Genomic DNA, 7,991 nt, shown 5'->3' on the forward strand with positions numbered 1-7,991 from the left:
TTTCATTGTACTGAAACAATAGACTGACTTCTTTGAGGTGGCATAGTTGTGATTTCCAGAAATGGGATGAATCATTTGTCTCAAGCAGGTCATTCCAATTTGGCTAGATTCCAGGTGGCCTTTCCTAAAAGCTGCAGAAGAAATTATTGCTATAGATAGAAATATTTGAGAGATATTTCCTGGAAGAAAACCCAGAGATAATCAAGATCTCCATATCTTAACCACCTCCCCACATACACACACACACACACGCACACACACACACACACACACACACACAACTCTTTTTCTGGGACTTCCTTCTCTCTTTTATCTTTAAAAAAACCTTAAGAGAGTGTGTGTGCCCCCCCCCCAAAGAAAGAGAGAAAATGGAGAGAGGAGAGAGGGAACATGAGCATGCCCCTCAATGGGGCCCAGCGATGCCACTACCTTTTTCCTCCATTTTGCCATTGCTTCGAGATCCTGGGCATGCATGTACCTGTCTGACATGTTTTTCAAGCCACTGGGAACAAGACTTGAACTCTAATTTGGCCATATGGAAGCCAGTTTCCTCTATACATAACTATTGCACTATGGGGACAGTTTCAAAAAAATTGAACTGACACATAATAATTGTACATATTTATGGGATATGGCATCATATTTTGATACATGTATATAATATGTAATCATTAAATAAGGAGAATTAGTTTGGGGTTTCTCCCTCATATTCTGAGAATTATGCAGATTATAGTTCTAAGTGATGTGGAAGTTCAAGGATGATTATCAGAGACACCTACTTCTTTCATCTTTCAAACTTAGCTATCTTTAGGAAATTGGTCTTTCATCTTTATTACTGTCACCTTATGATTACAAAGTGAGTCTCCTAGTTCCAAGAACCACAATTTCAATAAAGTCAGGAAGAAAGGAAAAAAGGAAGTATCTGACCCCTTTATCTAGAAGAAACTCTTTGAGTCTATCAGCCAACTTCTCCCTAGCTCTCATTGGTGTAGACTAGGTTACATCACCTCTCTTAGCTTTGAGGGAGACAAAAACATTATCCTTTATAAGGGAAAAAAGAATTCATGATTGAACTGAACCAACTATAATTTGCTGCCTAAGACTGGGCACATCACAGAGGGTGCTATTGCTAAGGAAGAGAGTAGAAGTGGATGTCCAGTAGGTAACTATCTGTCCCATCAGAAGTCCACTCTATCTTTTTTTTTTTTTTTTTGGAGAGTTTTTGCTATAGGGCGCGTGCGCTTGCCAGGCAGACAGAGAGACAGAAAGCGAGAAATCACCCCCAGGGGGGATGGCCACGCCGCAATCCCTTTTCCTCCAGTCTCCTCTTGGGATCTTGGGCATGCATGCACACGCACCCGGTGTGAGTTTAAGCCATTGGGTCCGGGAATCGAACCGCAGTCAACTATGTGGGAGTCCAGCGACATAGCCATTATGCTAACTGCTGGTCCCCAAGTCCACTCTATCTTAAGTTCTTTATTCTCAGTCTGTTCTTTCCCTGCTCTGTCATGATCCCAATTGGAATGTAAAGACATTCTTTAAGCCTTGACTGAAGTCTTTAAATGGTCTCCTCTTGTAAGTCACACCTGAAGACCCTAGCCCACAAAATCATACCTGCCATTCACTAAATACTTTCTATAAATCAGACATTTTATTAAATTTGAGATAACATGATAATTCTCACAACAATCCTGTCAAATAGTTCACATCAAACATTTTTATATATAACTATTTTAGAGCCACACAACTGATATATAATGGGGCATAGGTTTGAACTCATAACACTCTGGAGTCCTAGTCTCGTTCTTTCATAATATATCTGCGCTTCTTCTCTGCTGATTTCCTATATAACTTAAAGTACTGCCTCTTTATTCTCCTATATTATTCTATAAACTATTTGTGTAAATTATACAAAAACAGTTTTACTTCTTGGGGGCAGGAAGAATCTTCCAGTCATCCTGGTCATTCATCTCCAACTGTGTCTATTTAAGCAAATGAACTTTCTTTGCAGAGTTTTACACTCAGGGCTTGGTCTGGCACTCGAACCATGGAGTCAGCAATGTAGAATCCAGCATGTTAACCGCCATGCCACCTGCTGACCCTGACATCAGTATTTTTTAAAACTAAGGTTTCGTGTGTAACTCAGACTGTAGTTCTCAGGAGAAACTCAGACTCTGCATGTTGACCTAGCAGTTCAGGTTTTTCTAATGATCGGGGTAATCTGAACCTTATACAAGGCTGTCCATATGTATGACCTATTTGAGGGTTTAACAGAAACTTATTCTTGTCTCTGGTCATTTTAGAGTTTACTTTAGTTATAGCCTTGAGTGTGCCAGCAGAGTGTGAAGAGATTTTATAAAACACACCAGAACTTGGGACCAGCAGGTGGTATGGTGGTTGGGGCTCTAGACACCCACATGATGAACCATGGTTTGAGTCCTGGACCTGGTGGCTTGCTTCCTCATTTTCTTTCTCTCTCTCTCTCACTCTGTCCCTCTGATCAAATTAAAGTTAATGAATTAATTTAGTTAAGTTAAATAAAATGATTCTTAAAAAAAAAAAATGAAGTACTTTATTGGGCCAGCAGGTGGCATGGTGGTTAAAGGCACTGGACTCCCATATAGCTAACTGTGGTTCAAATCCCGGGCCAGGTGACTTGCTTTCTCACTTTCTCTCTCTCTTTCTCTTTCTCTCTCTCTCTCTCTCTCTCTTATCAAACTGGAAATATAATAATAATAAAGTTAAAATAAAAAATAAAGAATTATTGGGACCAGCAGTTGGCATAACAGCTATGTCACTGGACTCCCATGTAACTGATCACGATTCAAGTCTTGGACTTGATGGCTTAAGCTCACTCTGGGCCCATGTGCATGCATGCCCAAGATCCTGAGAGGAGAATGGAAGAGAAGTGATTACAGTGTGGCCATCCCCCCTCGGGGGTGATAGCTCACTTTCTGTCTCTCTGTATCTCTCTGTCTTTCTGGCAAGCATATGTGCCCCATAGCAAAAACCTCTCAAAAAAATTATTTAACGTTACTTTATGTGTTCATTTATTTTAATTTGACCAGAAAGGAACAAAGTGAGAGAAAGAGAGAGAGAGAGAAAGGGAGAAAGCAAGTTGCCAGGTCTGGGTCTCAAACCACAGTTGGCCGTGTGTGAGTCAGTGCCCTTAACCATCATGCCACCTGCCAGTCCCTAGTAAAATATTTCTTTTTAAAAAAAATTTTTTTGGAGAGGTTTTTGCTAAAGGGCACATGCACGTGCCAGAAAGACAGAGAGAGACAGAGAGACAGAAAGGAAGAAATCACCCCCCAAGGAAGGATGACCATGCTGCAATCCTTTTTCTTCCATTCTCTTCTCAAGATCTTGGGCACATACGCACATGCGCCCAGCTTGAGTTTAAGCCACCAGGCCCAGGACTTGAACTGCAGTTTACTACTTGCGTGTACACCAACATAGCCATTACTCTAACTGCTGGTCCCATTTCATAATAAATAAATAAATAACAGAACTTAACATCTATAAAACCTTTGCTACAAGGCAACTCCCTACGCTAAGAACTTTAAATGGCTAATTATGTTCTTCTTTACTTATTTCTATTACTCTGTTTTACAGACAAGATAAATTGCATACAATCACACATTAAGTAAATGGTGGAGCCAGGGGTCCAATGCAAGAGGTCTGACTCCTTGTTCTCTGGTTTAGTTCTGGTCATGCTTCCGGATCTAGATCACATTTGAGCTTCTCAGTGGCATTATGAAGTAATTCAGAGCAAGAAGAAAGAATGGGAAGTTAGAGCCTAGGGTCAAGCTGAACCTCTGTCCTGGAACACAGAATCTGACAGAGAAGGAGAAACAAAGACAGCATTTGGGCCAGTCATAGTGGCACTGGTAGTTGGAGTGCTGTTGTTAATGCTTAAAGCTATGGAAAGACTCTAAGTGACATCTCTGCTCTGCCTGAACATACTGGTGTGCCTGTGAACACACCTGTGATCCTGGAAGCTGCAAGACTTGAAGAAGTATAAATTGTGACATGATGAGGCAAGCAGGTGGTGTGGTGGTTAAGGGTGCTGGAATACCACATGGTCAACTGTGGTTCGAGTCCCAGACCTGGCAACTTGCTTTCTAATTTTCTCTCTCTCTTACTCTGTCCTTTTCTGGTCAAATTATAAAAAATAAATTAATAGGTAGATAGATAGTTAAATAAAATAATTCTAAAATAAATAAATTGTGACATGAAAACCCTGTTGAGAATGTCTTTCTCCTTCTTTCAGGAAATAAACTTTTTAAAAAATGTAGCCTTTGAATAGCAGGAGACTTATGATGCTATGAAGTCAAATTAAGGAAACTTTCTACTATGTGTGAGTCCTCACCAAGGTACAAGTTCTTGATCTTCTTGGAAGGTACAGGTAACAAGTATTTCTAGGCCATATTACATAATGGAATAGATTTGGCCCTCAGAGTCTGACAGAACTTGAATGTCAGCTACAATACCTGCATGTGCAGTCCCATAACCTAATGCTTTTAACTTCTTTGCCTCAATTCTTCTTATTTTTTAAAAAAAGACAGACATTCAATCTTCTGCTTTAAATATCTCTAGGAATAATGAGAGATTTAAAAACTCAGCCATAAAAAATAATGACATCCTGGCATTTGATAGAAAGTGGATGAATATGGAAGGCTTACTGCTAAGTGAAGCAAGCCAAATGATGAAGGAGAGGCATTGTATGTCCCCATTCAATATTTACTGAATTTCTACACTCCATGGCAGCTGAAAAACAGGAAAGTATAAAGGCATGGAGAGCAACTGTGGATACTAGAGACAGTGTGGGTGGAGAGTGGGAAGTGGGGTAGGGTGAGAGGGAGGGACAGAAAGAAGCAAAACATTTAACAGACACAAAAATAGAAAATTATCTGTTGATGATTATATGTATGGTAATATCTTTGACTGAACCTATATTCAGTGTATTCTTGATGGAAAAACTCATTTAATATGCTGTAATGATACACAGTGATTGAATGTAAAATAAACAATAAAAAAGAAAAAAATCAAAAGAAAAAAATGATAGCCTGTAAATTACTATAAATAACTGCTTAGTCTTGTTCCTTAAGCAATAACCACTCAGTCAGCCACCAAAGAGTTAAGAAAGCCAGCTTGAGTTCAGTCATGAGGTTGGGGTATTTTATTTCCGAACAAAGGTTCTATCATTTCAGCTTGGCTATGCCTATCCCCAGCTCCTCACTGGATCCTTGCAGCTGCCTGTGGGACCTGTAAGCAGATCCAGGGCTCTGCAGTAATGCTCTTTGAAAAAGCATTGTGCTTTAATAAGTCACTTTTCTCTCCTCAGGCGAAGTTCACATGAATTAGACTGCAAGACACTTTATGCAAAACGTGTGACCTTCACTGGCTCTGATTTGCATTGTCATCGTTCCTTTATTCTTCTAAAGTGCCTTCATTTTGCATAATGTTATAATGTTATTCAGGCTTTGCAGTTAGCACTATTTCATTTCTCCAATTATAACCATTTTAGGCAAAGCTATAGATAACCTTCAGAAACCCCTGCCTGTGTGATCTTTCATTCACAAGGAGGAAACAGTGAAACTAGACTTAAAAAAAAAAGTATAAAACTGAAAAGCTCATTTTGGGTGGAAATTTAAAACTTCAAGATTAGATTTTCTTTTCCTTCTTGGGGATTTGAAGAGAGTGTTGTGTCCTTAATGAAAATCTCTACATTACTGGTTAGTTATTAGGCAAAGCAGACTGTTGAAGCAGGGGCACTCACCTAGACAGAATAACCCAGTGCCATTGATGTATAACTTGAGAGGTCTCTCAACCCAAGATCTCTCTTCCAACTGTCCTGTAAGACCCACCCCTCTGCAGGATGCCATCCTGAGGCCAAGCATTGGAACCAGTTAATGAACAAATGTCTGTGGGAGAAACTACATATTACGTCGTTATCTGCTCTCTATATTAACCTAAATGAGATTCTAATTTCTTCTTTCAATTTAGAGTTGGCTGTGAAAAGACTGAAACACAAATTCTGAGAGCTGAGGATGGAGAGAGAATGAGGAGATCCCAACCAAATGGCAACCTGCTCTCATTGTGAGGATGCTTGATGAAAATTTAGATATGCTGAGCAGTCGAGGGGACATTTCTCTTTCGCAATATTTTTCAAATGGAAGCTACTCACCAGACATCAAGTTTTGTAGTTCACAATACAAAATGTACCCACTTTCTGTGGGGTTTATCATCCCTGTCACAAGACAGGTCTAGGCAAACAGTAAGAAAAGTATGGCTAATCAGAGAGCTTGATGTTATACAGCAGAGTTAAATTAAACTTCTATGTACAAAGAACAGCATTCTACTATTTTTCTAGATTATTTTTACTCTTCATTACTCCAACTTGCTGAATACTTAAGAAAAAATGCTAACCATAACCATTGTTAACTGAAAAGTGAATTCAACCACTAGTTTATTTTTTAATATTTAAACCCCTCTCTGAAATCTTTGCTGCTTCTCTTGGTGTCCTCCCTACCCTTCTTCTCTGATGTGTGGGAATATGTCTGGCATGCTCCATGGGGCTTTGGAGAAGGCAGCTCCCTGGGTCTGATATTCAAGTGTGTGTTGGACAGTATCTCACTTGATGCATTTCATTTTGCTTCATCCCTGGCTGTTTAGTGATTGTGATACTGACACCATACATAAGCTCTTCTCTCGGCTTTTCTTCGCCCTGTTGAGATGCCTTTACCCCCTCCATTAGCCCTCCACCAAGACTATCCTCAGTTCTCACTGATACCACAAGCCTCACTTGAGTCTCACTCCAGCTCGGGTCCAGGAGGCCATTGCTGGGCTTCTGTTGAAGGATATGTTTGCTCTACTTCGGTTGGACTTAACGCAGGCTCAAGGACCCCAAACTTTCTATCTCTCTGTTACACTGGAACCTAGGGACACTCAGAGCTACCAATGAATCCCTCTTTTTATGCCAGCCCATCCTCCTACACCACTCTGGGACCCCGCACATGGGCATGTGGCTGCTCTGCATGATGAGTCCCCCATGAGTCCTCAGCAGGGAGGTGGATGAGAGCCCTCGGCACTCTGAGTCCCCCATAGCAGCCTATCTCTTTCCTCCAGAGGAGAGAGACTTACAGCTCTGACTGCATTGCCCTCCCATCTCAGACTTCCTACTCAGTCTCTGGGCCCAGAGAGAGGAGCCTCTCCCTATGCAGGATCCTCCTTCTTCCCAAGGGCATCCAGCCCTTCATCCTCTTCCCTGTGCTAAACTGGCAGACAGGATGCAGGGAGCAGAAATACTAAAGTAAAAGCAATTGACAGGTATCTAAAAATAACAGCCTTTTCATCCTTAAATATCCAGCTCTGCAGTCACCAAATGCTGAAACAGCAATTTTGCTTCCTATTTTGTAGATAAGAAGAAAGACCAGAAATGAAAGTGGGAGCACGTCGACCTCAGTATATTAACATCTCCTATGAAATATCTATTGCTACACTTTGGAAACCTCCCAGTCTAACTGTACCTTGCTCTCCTTGCTTCTGCTCCTTTTTTCTCTAAAGTCCTTTCCTTTCCTCATTTTTTCCTTCTTTACTACTTTGTGTGTGGCTGTGTCGGTGTTTGTGTGTTTGTGAGTATGTGTAATTTCATCTTCTCTCAGAATTTAGCCCTAATCTTTACGTTCAACACTCCTTATCTCTGCTCATTTTGCTAATTGTCTGCTGGGTAGTTCCACCTTGAAGGAATTCTGCTTCCTCAAACAGGCCATTCGGAGATCTGAGTAGTCACCATGACTCTGACCACATAGGCTCCTACATAGTGTACTTTCTTGGTCTCCAGTTGTCTTACCCACTACCTATTTCTCTCTCTATCCCCCCTTACCTCATTGGAAGACTAGCCTGGTATTTAGAGGCTTCAGTGCAGGCCACAAATAGAGTTCCTGTTTCATCCTCTGCATTTTTAAACATTCTCCACAGACCTGCTG

Source organism: Tupaia chinensis, unplaced genomic scaffold, assembly GCF_000334495.1.
Source record: "Tupaia chinensis unplaced genomic scaffold, TupChi_1.0 Scaffold000328_1, whole genome shotgun sequence".
Lineage (NCBI taxonomy): Eukaryota > Metazoa > Chordata > Mammalia > Scandentia > Tupaiidae > Tupaia > Tupaia belangeri.